The sequence below is a fragment of the Peromyscus maniculatus genome, chromosome 9 (assembly GCF_049852395.1).
Source record: "Peromyscus maniculatus bairdii isolate BWxNUB_F1_BW_parent chromosome 9, HU_Pman_BW_mat_3.1, whole genome shotgun sequence".
NCBI lineage: Eukaryota > Metazoa > Chordata > Mammalia > Rodentia > Cricetidae > Peromyscus > Peromyscus maniculatus.
Window position 1 is genome coordinate 20,761,300 of NC_134860.1, and position 15,084 is coordinate 20,776,383.

The 15,084-nt window shown below is 43.1% G+C and overlaps 1 protein-coding gene across 3 annotated transcripts in view; it reads left to right on the plus strand.

Annotated features, from left to right (window-relative positions):
- Nucleotides 1-15,084, plus strand: part of Ube2e2 (ubiquitin conjugating enzyme E2 E2) — a 309,277-nt gene that overhangs the window by 67,035 nt on the left and 227,158 nt on the right. The gene's annotated exons all lie outside the window — the stretch shown is intronic.

Sequence of the window (15,084 nt, forward strand, 5' to 3'; positions counted from 1 at the left end):
TTCAAATCAGACCTGTCACATGACTTCCTGTAGCTCTCTGCAGAAGTGTATGAAAGCACCCATTGGCAGGTACTTACACTGCTGACTGAGGTTGTGTTTCATGGACTTTACCAAAAACATCTCATGGGCTTGATTTGGATTATGGACATAGTTTGTTTGCATCCTTTTTTATACAGTAATACTAATACTGTTCTTGAACTTTTCCTCCTTGGTGATGGTCATTTCATTTTATTTTTGGTGTTTTAAGAAGGTCTCACTGTGATGTCCAGAGTGACCTCAAACTTCCAAGTGTCTTGCATCAGCCTCCTAAATGCTGGATTGTGAGTGTGAGCCACCATTACTGGGAGCAATTTCAGAATAATGAAATGCAGAAACAACAACAATAACCTCTACAACTATATATAGACATATTGAAAAAAACAAAAGGAACAAAATATATTTTTATTGTTTGGTATAAATGTTCATGTTTAACTCACTTTAAAGTCAGGTAGGATTTTGAGATGAAAAAACTGCTTGTGGATAGTAATGAGTATGCTTTTAAGAATCTAGCCGGGCAGTGCTGCATGCCTTTAATCCCAGCACTCAGGAGGCAGAGCCAGGTGGATCTCTGTGAGTTCGAGGCCAGCCTGGAATACCAAGTGAGTCCCAGGAAAGGCACAAAGCTACACAGAGAAACCATGTCTCGAAAAACCAAAAAAAAAAAAAAAAAAAAATGCAGAATAGGCACACTTAGTTTACCTCCCAGTACTTGGAAGGAAAGGAATAGAGACAGAAGACTCAGAGACTGTGACAGGTACCTAAGAAAGTTAATGTAGGAGAGGAAAACGGGTTTAGGCTTAGAGTTTCAGAGGTATCAGTTCACGCTGCGTGGCCCCACCCCTTTGAGCTGGAGATGAGGAAGAGCATCATAGCTGGGAGGCTGGAGTGAAATAGAGGAATTCATATCTCATCTACTGATAAGCAAAAGGAGGAGGAGGCCAGGCCCTAAGATGCCCTCAAGGCACACCTGCAGTGACTTTTCTTTGTACAGACCCCATCTCTTTCATTAACTGAAGACAGCCTTTCAGCCCAAGAAGACTTCCCATTCTGAACTGCCCCAGGGACACTTTATCTTTGAATGCCTAGGTCTGCGGTGGCTCACCAGTGAAGCCCTGAGCAGCTTTGATCATTGAAGTTCACATGGCTCTCCTCACTGTTATCCTGAACAGATTCCAGCCAATGTAATTTTGTCCTAAGTTTTACCCAAACTCTCCACAGAAGATAGTGATCTGAACCGGATACTACCTATTGTGCTGGGGTAAGCACAGCTACGACTTTAAAGCAAGACCCTTGTCTCAGTTCTTGGCTGTTAGATACTTTCATTTCTGCTGTTGAACAGTTATCTCCTGTCCTCCAGGGAAGCATTGATGTTTGTCCTGGAGTAGTATATATTTGGTTTCACTCTTTACTTTGTACAAGATTAAAACTGACTCTGGCAGGTCACTTTTGACCTTAGATAGATCAAAGAACAAGTATAGTGAAGTTGTAGCAGAAGGTATAAATATGTTCAGGTAGAGATGCCGGCTTGTCTTAGAAATATAGAGCGGTGGGTGAGACGGCTCGGCAGGTAAAGGTCCTTGCCACCAAGCCTGATGACCTTAGCTCAATTATATTCAAGTCGATCCATTGCACACACATCATAAACTCAACAGGAAGGCTGCTTTGAAGAAAGACACTTGTCCATGTGTCTACAAGTTGAAGTAGCTGTTATCTCAGAAACGCAAAGAACTACAGATTACACTTATGCAATCTGACTGCTTATTTATCAGACCTCCCTCCCTCCCTCCCTCCCTCCCTCTCTCCCTCCCTCCCTCCTTCCCTCCCTCCTTCCCTCCCTCCCTCCCTTCCTTCATTTTCCTGTTTTTGGTTTTTTGGGACAGAATTTCTCTGTATAATAACTGTGGCTTTCTGGAACCTGCTATGTAGACCTCAAACTCACAGAGATCCACCTGCCTATGCCTCCCGAGTGCTGGGATTAAAGGCGTGTGCCACCACTGCCCAGCTTAGCAGGTATTTCTAAAAATGAGAGTAATCCTGACACATCAAGAAAAATAAGTAGCAGTATTACCGTCAATGATAAAATTGAGGATTTCAAATAAAAATCAGAATTTGGACAAATTTATGCCAATATTTAAAGGTTTTTCTCTAATCATTGGTATTAATAAAGAGATGCCGTTTTGGGGGGTCATTTTTGTGAACTGAACCAGTGTCCTCTCTAAAGTGGTGCAGCACTGTATCAGTGAGCTACATCTTCAGCTGTTAAAGAGTTCCGCTTGGGCTGGCCAGGTGGCTCAGCATTTTGACAGGCTTGTCACCAAGCCTGATGACTTGAGCTCTATCCTGGGTCCCACATGATGGAAGGAGAGAACTGACTTTATAAGCTGTCTTCTGACCTCTACATGTACACCATGCGCATATGCACACACACACACACACACACACACACACACACACTTTCACAATTTTTAACAGGAATTATTGCTTTATTGAAAACAAGTGAAGTAGGTATTGTTCTGTTTTGGCTGCAGGCAGTGGTTTTAGTCATGGTGTTGATAGAGATAGGCCAACCACGGTTTACCTGCACTGTTTTCCCATCAGCAGCACAAATGTGACAAGAGAGACCGAGGACCTAGTGTTATTGCAAAAGTAGTTTTTGCTTTGTTGACGTCTTAAGGGCTCCTGGGATACTCAGAAGGCCGAGCACATAACACTGAAAATTATAGTTCAGTCCGTTATCGTAGATACTACTTACTTTTTCTTTGGCAGCTTGAACTCATAGCCAATCTTTTTTATTACCCATTTCATTACTTATATTCTTTAAGTTTGATGCAATGAAAACCCTTAATTTTTCTAACACTAGATCTTAATTATTAGTTTTATTATATTGCTCAAGTGTTGATACAACCATATTCATAATAATTTCTAAATGAACCTTCAGAACTTTGGTGGTATTATCTAAAGATAGATTTGAGGTAGAGACTTAAAAAATGCGGAAAACTTGTTTGAGAAACCTGCCTGCTCACCAAAATATTTACAAAAACTGAAGTAGCTCCCATTTTATAACAGTAATTGAGAATCCACTCAAATATCATTGTGCCCTTCTCTAATTTCAAAGCACTTTATTCTGCTTTGATGATCAGTTTCCTGGGTAGAAGATCCCATTATAATTTGGGCATGTACAGGGAGCTGAAGTGGACCTCCATGGAAGAAAAGTCCTTTTTGTGGGTTCGCTAACCATGTTTCAGTTGTGGTTTTCATCTGAAGAGCAGAACTAGCTCAGTGCACATGCGTGCATGGCCGCACATGCACACAGCACTTTGTGTGTCTTATTATAGAAACTGTCTGTGTCTGAGTGCTACACAGCCATTATCTGTCAACAAACATTAAAGTGTTCCGGCCTAGGTGATAGGCACTAGTAGAGTTCCAGTCAAAACAAAGAAAGGAACCATTTGTATGGCCATAGCCATTTCATTTATGCCACAGACATAGTGCTTTGTGGCACTAATTTATTATTTATGGCAGAACATGTGTGCTTTTCTGCACGTCACTCACTGCGTAGGCTTTCTTTGTGTACCTTCCTCCGTCTGAATCTGAGGGAATGAAGGCGTAGACACTTACAAAGCCAGAAGTGCAGCTGAGACAGGAGCCTCTGTTCCGGTCCTGCATCCACTGGTGAATGCGTAGTGTGGAAAGTTTCGTTGGATTGCTTTGCCAGCAGTCCAGACCTTGAAGTGAGGAAAATTGACAGCACGTTTTAGTTGGTAGTAAGAATCCTTTTCCTTAATAAGTTAGAGACATGGGCTTTGTGGTGACGAAAAGCACCAGAAACTGACCTGGGGGTGCGTGTTCTTACAGTGTGAAGAAATCAAGGGGAGTGTGGTGATTTGGAGGGGGGGAGGGCCGGGGAAACACGTCCACATTTCCATCTCCAGTTCCTTGTAATTGTCCCCTCCCATCCTCCTCCCCTCTTCCTCCCCCACTCCCCGTTTCCCCTCTTTTCCTGGCTCATTGGACATATTTAATAAGGGCTCGGGTTTCTCAAAAGTTGCTTTATTTGCCTTCCGGGTTCCAGGTGATTTTCCTTTACCTCCTCTCCTCTCACTGTGTGGGTCTCAGGGATTTGTCGTTTTAATATGACTTTATCAGAGAGGGCTTGTGTTTTCTTCCCATATTTACTTGTTTACATGAAAGCACCTGTAGATTCTTACTTCAGCTGGAATCAAGTTTGGCAGGCAAATGCTAGAATCTGATAGTTCCAAACATACTGTAGTAATCACATTTTTATTTGTGACCTCATTAAATAACTGTGGCTTCAAAGTAGCCACTTGTAAATGATCATATTTATGGTGGGTCTCTGAAAAGGTTGTGGTATTTTAAGACTAAATTGTGAATTATTAAAACCCCACATTTTCATTAATGATTTGGCAGCTGTAACCAGATGTAGAACTTATTAATGTTCAGGAACTGAAGCAGTAGCTCAGATTTTAGAGCTGGAGGAGGACAAGACTAGTTTAAATATGTGTAGTTAATTCTACAGCTTACATGTTTCCCCTGACTGACCAGGTAGCTCCTCTAGGAAAGGGAATGTGAACATCCTAAATGCTGTAAGTGGAAGGGAGGTGATGAGTGGGGGCCCAGGGCCAGAGTCAGCTCTGCCCAGCTTTCAAGCCTGGCTTTATCGCCTTGTTCTCTGTACGTAAGGACAAAGGCGGAAGTGAGAGGAAATCGGGTTGCACCTGCTGCAGGGGCCAGGCTGCAGCTGCAGCTTCTTGTCCTAGTCAGCTATTGTCTGGATTCTGCCGCTGGAGGGTGGGTGGCAGATACCAGGTCTTCCATCACTTTGCATTGCCTGCCATTTATTTAAAATGTTATTACTCTTTACTGTGAGGAATCTATTGCACACCATATTAAATTGGCAATAAAGTTAGAAGATGACTTTATAGAAAGAAACCATTAAACACTAATGAATGTCTCTTAATAAAAATGGGCTTGCTGTCTTTTTAAAACATGCTTTATAATGGAAAATAGTAAGGTTTGATCATTTGAAGACATGTATTCTTATGATATTTGGAATCTGTTAATCTCAAATTTTACTGTGATTGAGACAGATTATTAGCTGGCAATACAAATACAGTTCCAATAGCTTTGTATTAAGCACTGTGTGAAATACCTGTTTTTTTTCCTACTCATTCAGTCATTGGCAGTGGTGTCATCAACCTGTAGCAGGTTGGAGTGGCGATGGTGAGAAGATGTGTTAGTTATTGTCACGGCATAAACACATTACCCTGACGGTGGTGGCTTACATATTGCAACTGCTGAGGGTTAGGAGAGCAGGCTTATACACTGATGAGCTGGACTTCCCTCATTTGACATCTCAGGAGGTTGCTGCTAGGATATCTGCTGACTCCTTTCATAGCATCTATGCATATGAAAACATTACGCTGTGTATATTGAATATATGTGTCATTTTTACTTGAACAAAAAGTGATGTGTGCTATGAAGAATCCGGAATCATCTGAGGTTTGACTAGGCCTGGAGTATTTCAGACACTGTGAAGTTGGACGGGGCTTCTTTCTTCTTCATATGGCCTCTTTGTTGCCTCAGTCCCCTCCAAGTGTGATGAGCTTCCAACAGAGCATGGAGCAGAGAGGTGGAGGAAGGAAGGGGTGCCCCAAAGGCTGTCTGCACCTTCAGAGGGGAGCAGAGAGTCGGCATCACTTCTGCTGCGTATCACTTTCAACACTTCCCTTAGTGGAGGGGTATCAGACAGTTTGTGCATATGACTCCAGTATTGGAGTGACTGTAGTTAGTGTTATGGAATGTATAACGTGGAGTTACTTCTGTGATGGTAAAGAGCTGTAAAGGCAAGTGTGTGCAGAGCTGGCTCTCTGGGAAACAATGTGGCTAATTTGGAGAAATTTTGAGTTGTATGTTCTACAGTTTTAAATAAGCAGATCTGTAACCAGACTCTGCAGTCAGGCCCCAAACCAGCTTCCTGTTTGCTTTGCTGCGGTTCTCCCAGTCATTTGAGTTGTGACTGGGCCACCCTTACCATCTCCCTCTAAGCAGTCCTCCAGAAAGCCCCATCCATCCTGTCCTTTAGCCTCCTCACTGCAGGCAGTGTTCTAGGGAGGATCACACTCCTGTTCCCCAGGTAATCCTCCTCCGAAAAGGTCTAGTCCATTGTTTTCCTAGTTAACATTTCCTTGGCCAGAATTCTCTCCCTGTTGTCTTTGACCTGTAATCAAAACCAGGTGTTTTTTAGCTCAACTTTGAAAAGTCTAAGATCTGTCTCTCCATTTAACTTCTGCATGTTTTTTCTCTCCTTCCCTTCCTCCCTCCCTCCCTCCCTCCCTCCCTCCCTCCCTCCCTCCCTCCCTCCTTTCTTTCTCCCCCCCCCCCCCCCATGTAAGTCCTCTTCATTGAAAATAGAAGGATTCAATCAAAGGAAGATAATGTTTTACATGAGCAGGCGCAACCTGAACTCCTCTATGTAATGACATGGAATTCTTAGGATACCCTATGACCAAAAACTAGCCTCTTTCCCCTCGTTTTAATGGATGTTTTGGTTGACACCTGATCATAGACTGTAGGTAGCCTCAATTTGTCAGATCAGGCATTATGATGGTTAGTGTTCATTGGCAACTTGACAAGATCTGACTCTCCTAGGAGATGGCTGATGAGCATAGCATATCTGTTGGGGGAATTTTTATTATTTTTTTTTAATTAAGAAAATTTTTTCATTCATTTTACACACCAATCAAAGATCCCCCTCTTCCCTGCTCCCACCTCCCCAGCCTCCCTCCCAAGCCTATCCCCCACTTCCCCCCACAAGAAGGCAAGACCTCCCATGGGGAGGCACATCCAGTAGAGGCAAGTCAAAGCCCTTCCCCCTGCCTCAAGGCTGCACTAGGTGTACCATCATAGTTAGTGGGCTCCAAAAAGCCCTCTCATGCACCAGGGATGGATTCTGATTCTACTGCCAGGGGGCCCCCCAAGCAGATCAAGCTACACAACTGTCTCACCATGCATAGGGCCTAGTCCAGTCCCATGCAGGCTCCACAGCCATTGATCCAACTTTCATGAGTTCCCTCTGGTTTATTTTGGTCATCTCTGCAGGTTTCCCCATCATGATCCTGATGCACTTGCTCATAGAATCCTTCCTCTCTCTCTCCTACTGGACTCCTGGAGCTCTGCCTGGTGTTTGGCTGTGGATCCCATTATCTTGATTGTGTTAATGGATGTGGGAAGACCTGTCCACTGTGGGTGGCACCATTCCCTAGGCTGGGGCTCCTGTACTGTATGAGTCAAAAAAGTGAACTGAGCCTATTGATGACAGCTCCTAGAATAACTGTCCTTAGAGAAACACAGTTGTCACACGGTCACAGCAGCAGCTGTGTCTGAAGTCTTCACCCAGTGACAAAACAGGTTTGGCACATTGGGTGGGGGGCATGTGTTGCCATGTGCTCTGGATACTGGTTTGGGGTACAGAGGTTTGCATTACTGTATTCTGTATTGGCTGTTGTTATAAGCAACCTTTCTCTTAATTCCTCCCATGTGATCCACTAGTAACTCCACCAGCAGGATTTCCCTTGAAATTCCCATCTTCCTTGTGCACAGAGGCAAAATTTAAGCTGTCATTTCCACCTTGAGCTGTTGTAGGATGTAGGCCCCCATTGCTCTCTACACCACTGTCATGTTCTTCCAGTCTAGACTCATACAAGTTGTGGGCTGGATAGCTGCCGGGTCTCCTCCCCTCCCTCACTAGTCTTATTTAGATAACTTTCCCTTATCACTTATGAAATCTTAAACAAAAGGAAAAGAAAAAATCCCATACTATGTAATTTATCCATACTTTAAAAGGCATAGAATTAGTTTAGTAATTCACACTTACATAATTGTCCTTTTAAAAAGATAGTCTACGCTTAGCTGCTTTTAGTTCCCCAGAGCTAGGCTTCTGACTTATAGTTGTGTCTGCCATGGACACGTTTGAATTGAATAATACAACCTCTGTGTGTGTGTGTGTGTGTGTGTGTGTGTGTGTGTCTGGTTTCTTGTATATAATGTATTTCAAGGTCTACTGGCTACCAAGGGCTCTAGTTACTCCTTAGAAGGTGCAGTCTGGACATGTGAATGGAATTGTGACTTTAAGTGGGTTTTCTTTGCCCCTGCCTTCCCTGTGAAGCTTCACAGGTCATGTTGGTGGGATAATGCTGTGAGCCTCTACTAATTCCTGGTTGAGTTAGTTTCCTAGGGTAGCTGCCACAAATCTTCACAAACTGTTTGACTAGAAACAGTAGGAGCCAACTGCATCGTAATTCCGAAGGCTAAAAATCCGGAATCAAATATTGGGCAGAGCTTTGTTTCATTAAAACTTGTCGAGAAGTCTTCCTCAATTTTTCTGGCTTCTAGTGTTCGATGCCTCTGCCTCCGAATTTGTATAGACTCCTTGTGTTTGTGTGTGTTCTTCTCTGTATGTGTTCACATTTCCTTCTTATTAGGTCACCAGTCATTAGACAGAGCCCACTCTGATAACCTTAACTTTGACTGGCTGACATCCAGGAATTCCATGTCCAAATAAAGTGGCTACAGATTTAGTAGAGGGGTTAAATCCTCAGCTTTTGAGGTAACACCATTCACTTCATAACAGTAGCACCTTGTGCCTTTGTTTTCTTTGAGGGGCATACATTGCTTCACAGTCTGATCCAGAGAAAGCCTGGCTTCCTAGAAGGAGTGGGACGCTGCCAACCTATAAAGCACGTGGGCATGTTCTCTTGGGACTTGTATGTGGAGCCAGAACTGGGCACGAGTGAGGGCTTGTCTTTCCTGGTGTTCTACCTAGACCTGTGCTATGAGCAGATGTGTGTGAGTGTGTGTACACGTCGCGTTAGGAGCTGATCCTGCCGTCCCTTGCTGCTCTGTCTGCTGGTGGTTGGTAGGAAGCAAAAGAGCACTCCTAGCTGTTGCCTCCTGCCCGGTGTAGGTTTCTTGAGGACAGAAGTTGGGAAGTGATAACATGCTCATGTTATCAGCTGCTGAACCCACCAGGAATGGCTTTCGTACCCCAGGGGTCTGTGAGAGGTGAGAACAACTGATAAACCTGTGAAGATGGTACTTCTGTGACAGGAGTGTGAGGGGCTGGGGAAACCTCTGGGTCGAGCTGCATGGCTTCCACCGACAGTGTGCTGTTCATCAAGATTCTGTTGAGTAAATGATTTATAGTTGTTGCAGACTCTTTGATCAGTCTCCAGAGATGCTCTTACTGTGCAGAAGGGAGGATGCTTTAAGCTCCTTTATCACCACACTAGCAATCCTGCCCTGGATGGTTCTTAAGGCACCACGAGGAGAGGGCTGGGATGACATGAGTCTTTCAGACTGTAATCATGGGGGAATGATTCCCATTGATGCTCATGTCAGTTTCCAACCTATTCAACTACTGAAAACATTTTATGATCCATTATCACAAAGGCCAAAATTGTTTCCTGATTCAGTGGACAGCTCTTTGCACTTACACAGTAAAACATGGAAAGACTTAATGTTTTGAGAAGAATGGTGATAATATTTTATTTCACTCAGTAAAACTTTCTTGAAATAGTAAGACACATCAGGAAAGCTGAGCCTTCTGTTAGCTAGAAAGTGGGATTTTACATAATGAGCTAATAGCAGTGCATCTCTTTCATGGGTAACTTAATTGATACAGCCATCACCATGTGGGCTGTGGGTTTCTGAATTGAGCAGGCTGGCAGGCTTGTCTACATGGCTTATTAAAGAATATGCTCATGTGGGTTAGTCTTCTGTAGTTTGTGGGTTTGTGTAAGCTCAGCACTGTAGGTAGGGAAATCTGAAATGAGGAACGGTCCCAGAGTTCCCTTACTTTACCCAGAGGCAGTGCTGCTTTTAGATGTAATCACAGAGTGTCTTTCTGTGGTTTTCCTAAAGCTTTGAGGCTGTGATTTACAGGGTGGGGATTAGTTCCCTGCGTGTGTTCATTGAGTGCTAATGCTTCTTCCAGTCTCAGGCACGTCTGAGCCTTAGGTTTTATTTAGTATCATTTGGATGCAGTAATCGGCTCCATAAAGGTCATGAAATTTGCTGACTCTTTCAATTAAAGCAAGAACATGTCTAAGGCAAGAACAAAACCACAGCATTTCTACAAATCCATTGATGCAGCATGCATCCAGAAACACAGGGAAATGCCTAGGTTGTCTTTAACATTTATTGTAATTGTTTTGTCTAGCATTAAGCTGACATCTATTTCAGATAATTTGGTTTTAGGCTTAACTAAATGCTGTGAGGCCTAAGAATTTTTTTTTGTTTTTTGATAAGTATTTCTTTCCTCAACAGTTATAGTTCATTAAGACAGAAACTAAGTTATTAATAGTTAGCATAAATAAAGTTTTATGCACCTTAATTAATAGTCCTTTGAATCCACAAATCAGATATTTTCTAGTGTCAAGATTTATTAGGTCTTAACAAATAATTGGCTTGATTGACATAAGGTTCTGTATACTGAGTATGCCTTGTCTGAGTACTGGCCTGAAGTGTGTAAGCTGCCACTGTCTTCCAGACAGTGGAATATTTCCTATGCTTTATAGGCCAGATACCCTGACCTCAAAATCGGAAATCCAAAGTTCAGAACTTTTTCTTCCAAGAAATGAAAAAAATTGGTTTTTTTCAAAAAAGAATTTATGAGCAGTGAATTGACCAGCCTCTAAAGCTGGCCCCGGGGAATCGGGAGATACAGGCTGCTCCTTGTTTCCCCACTTTAGCAAACTTCTGCCCTCTAGTTTCAGCTTGGTGTCACCAAAATGCCAAGACTGTCTTGTGGCGGCGACCTTTCCCCTCTCGGCCTCTCCCTGGCTCTGCTCCTCTCGCTGCAGTGCTGTTAGACTGTGAGCCTGGAGGTCCCGAGTGGAGCTGAGTGAATGTTTTTCAGACGGGTGGATGAAGAAATGCTCCAGCCTTGCTGTAAACTGTTTAGCTAGACACCACAGCCTTCCATATTCTGAGTCAGCTGTGCAATGGAAAAGCTTTCTTAGACTAACTTAAAATGTATTGGTTGTTTCCATTGCGTGAACGTTCTGGACTCCTGAGTTGGCGCTCAGTTTATTACTGCTCCTCTTTCTTTATTGCTGTGGTCTCTTTTGAGACCAGGGCTGAGCACTGTCACTGGGATGTAGCATAAGTTGAATATGTGACTTTACTAAAAATAAAGGATATTATTCATGAAAGTTAGGTTTTTATGAAAAATAAGATTTTACTTTTGAGGGCTGTCATCTTTGTATAAAAACTTTTAAGTTGATATGTTTTTTATTAAAGGACGTTTCATATTTTAATATTGTTTAAAATTTTAAAATATTAAGTAATGACTGCCGCAGTAAGTTTCCAAAGACCAGACTTCCTGTTCCTTAGGAAGGGAGCTGACAGGGCTGTCTGGGGTGGCCTGATGAGGGTCTGACGCCCCGCTTCTTTCCCAGCTCTGCTTCTGTCCCTTCAGCCGCCACTTCCACACAGGCCGCTGAGTAGTAGCTGCAAGATCAGAGAGTAGAATAGGAATGAGGTTCACATCCTTCAGTCTCCTTCCATGTTACACACTTCCTTAAATTTTAGGTGTGAAGAAAATTAAGAATAAAAATTACTCTCTGCGTCCTCTTTATTTCTGCCTCAGTGTGCCACAGATAAGGATTCATGTAGAATTTTCCAAATCAGCACTGTAAGAAAGAAGAATATGAAATATTCCTCAGGTTTCCAATATTTGTTCCCCCTACGCTTTTCTTTAGGAAAGAATTACAAAGAACGAAGACCTGTGTGTATTCTGTGATGATAATTTTGTGCATTTGTGTTTCATTGAAATTGTGTATTACATAATGAATAATAGAATTGGATACACATGGTCAAGACTGTGGCTTTTATGTCTGTGCAACAAACCACACTGGAGCAGAAATGAAGCCATAACTATTTTAACAACATGAATTGCTCTCAGCCCCCAACGAGGACCAGTCCTGATAAAAACTGGATTTGCAAGCTCAGAGTTAATGGGAGACAGAGTGCCTCACCATCATCAGGAAAACTGCAGTGGGCTTGAGTTGTCTAGGCACACAGGAGTTTGATCACCAACAATAAAATGATTGCATCATTTACACTTTGAAGAATTGAAGTTTGAGGATGTGGCTCAGTGCTGAAGTGCTTGCCTCGCATGCATGAGGTCTTGGGCTCAGCCCCCAGTATTACCCAGGCACTAGATTCAAGCCTTATTACTCACCAAAGGGTGAGGAGAAACAAACAAACACCCCCCCTAAAAAAACCCAAGAAGTCACAGTAAAACTAACATTTATTTATTTAGGGGGTGATAGTGTCGTAATTTGGATTTAATTAAAAAAATATGTATTTTATGTAATAGATACTTTTGAAAAATAATATGGAAAATGAAATTATTCACTTTGTGTACTCTTTCAATTTGCTGCTCAGCTGGGAAAAGACCTGTTCCAATCACTAATCACCACATACAGTACCTTCAGAGGCTGTTTCTCCAAAGATGTTGTCATGAGCATTTCCCATTAGAGTCAGAACGGTTTCAAACCCTTTGTCCCCCAGTCGTGGAGAAAATTAGAGTATGGTTTAATGGGACAACTGAGATGGTTTCCTTCATCCTTCTTTTTTTGGATAGTTTGGGGTGGGTGGGGAGCAGGGTTTCTGATTTTTAAATCCAGATCTGTAAATTTACTTTGTGCAAATGAGTCTGAATATGTACCAAACCAAACCATCTGGAGTGGACTGTCCATTTCCCACATGTGAGGCCAGAAAGCTGTTCTACTGAGTGTACCAATCGAGAAATATGTTTCTAGCTCCCCTATGTCGTTGAGCCCATAAGAGCCCTGCTTATTTGACTCAGTGGGGCGTGTTCTCCTGGGGTCCTCCATCCCCTCTGACTCCTATAGCTCCCCCCCCCCCCTTCTGCAGGATTCCCTGAGCTCCGAGGGGAGGGACCCAGTGGAGATCTCAGCATAGATTTTCCTTCTGCCTAGTGTCTGTCTGTGGGTCTCGGTATCCACTTCCATCTAGCAGCAGACTTTCCCAGTCAAGCATTATGGAAATTGAGAAGGAGGAGCAGTCTAGTCTGTGAGATGGTAAGAGATGATCAGGTAAGAAACTCAGCACAAATGTCACCTTGCATCCAGGTAGACAGGGATTGCTGTTTGACAGCTGGACACCCTCAGTCAAATCATTTGATCGCTCATTTCACATTTTTAAAAATAAAGTATAATCTTTAGGAAGACGGAGCAGGGGAACATTAATTCTCCAGCATCTCTATGCCCTGCCTCTACCGCACCCAGATTTCTAGGGGGAGCTTTTGGGTAGTTACTGAGTTGTTTAGTCTTAAAGTTGAAAAAAGAAAATTTTAAGATGTGTTTGTCCCTTGCTTTTTCTAACTTGCCCACTTTTGTAGGAATTTTGAATATTAATTGAGAGAAAGGTTCTGCTTAATTTCAAATATCTTCTTTAATATGTCTGAAGTTGTGTGCAGTTTGGCTCTAGAGATTTCCCACCAGTCTTTATTGGCGGATAAAGTGTGATCGACAGCCCTGAATGTGATTGTATTCTCCATTACTCCAACCTCAGCTGTTCCATTTTGTCCATAGAAACTCGGGTGCTTCTTAACTCGGAGAGGTTCTTGGAGAAGGCGGTGCAGACAAGAGGTTAATGTCTTTACAGCTGGGCTTGTCCACGGAACCTGCTGGCCAGGCTGTCACCGTGGGGCCCATTCCTGCCCTTTCAGACGAGTGTATCTCTTGCAGTCATTCCTTTTTTCACTAAGCAACAGCTCAGTGGCGTGCTCAGTGTCTCTCTTGTTCATGGATACCATAAAACAACCAATATTAAATTCTGGGCCAACAAATACTTTATAGAATCATTAGACAAGTCTCAGATAGGAAGAAGGGATGTGTGGTGCAGAAGTTAGCGTCACAGCCCTGATGTAGGGACAAAAAGCCAGTGATAATCTAAGAAGTTTTGGCAGAGTGTGAGGATTTGTCAAGTTCAGTTGAAAACTCTGCCATTGGCTCTGTGGTTACCCCTGGGGAAGGCACAACCATGTGTGAAAACTAATAGAGCCATTTTCCAGTCAAAGGCATTGAAAAGGGGTGGATAGCACTGGTGTGCATCTCAGGGATGTGTGGAGGTGGAACACTGGTGTGCATCTTAGGGATGTGTGGAGGTGGAACACTGGTGTGAGCTTAGGGATGTGTGGAGGTGGAGCACTGGTGTGGGCTTAGGGATGTGTGGAGGTGGAGCACTGGTGTGCATCTTAGGGATGTGTGGAGGTGGAGCACTGGTGTGGACTTAGGGATGTGTGGAGGTGGAACACTGGTGTGGACTTAGGGATGTGTGGAGGTGGAGCACTGGTGTGGGCTTAGGGATGTGTGCAGGTGGAGCACTGGTGTGGGCTTAGGGTCCTGTGGAGGTGGGGATTTTCTTTGGGAGATTGGTGAGATTTAGGAATGTGTGGAGATCAAGCTTTTGTTTGGTTCCATGAAATGTAATTGTGGATTTTTAAAACTTCTCTGTGTAACAATTGGTTCACGTATTACCTCAAACAGAACAATAGTCATAATACAGATGAAGAAGAAAACAAATATTTTCTTTTTTGTGGCCTAATATGAAAATACATGTAACATTTCTGGATAATATGACAAATAAAACTAAGATATGCCAATATCTTGACAGCTAGATTTCCTGATCTGTGAAATAAAAGATTAAGTAATTCCCAGAAATCCTGTATACCCGTGCCTTTGAGTCTATAAAAATCAGACCCTGTCACTGTGCTCAAATGTGGGACCCTCAGTCAGCAGTCCTTCTGTGCGTTCCATGGTTGAATCAGAGAGTGTATTCACACTGCAGTTCCTCCATCACCTGCTCATGTTTGCTGGAGTAGATGATGGTCTCTGTTTCAGTCAGCTCTCCGTCTCTTACGATACCACACCTAAGATAATCAGCTAAAGAAGAGACCATGTTGTTTGGCCTCACAGTTCCTGGGGTTCGAGTCCA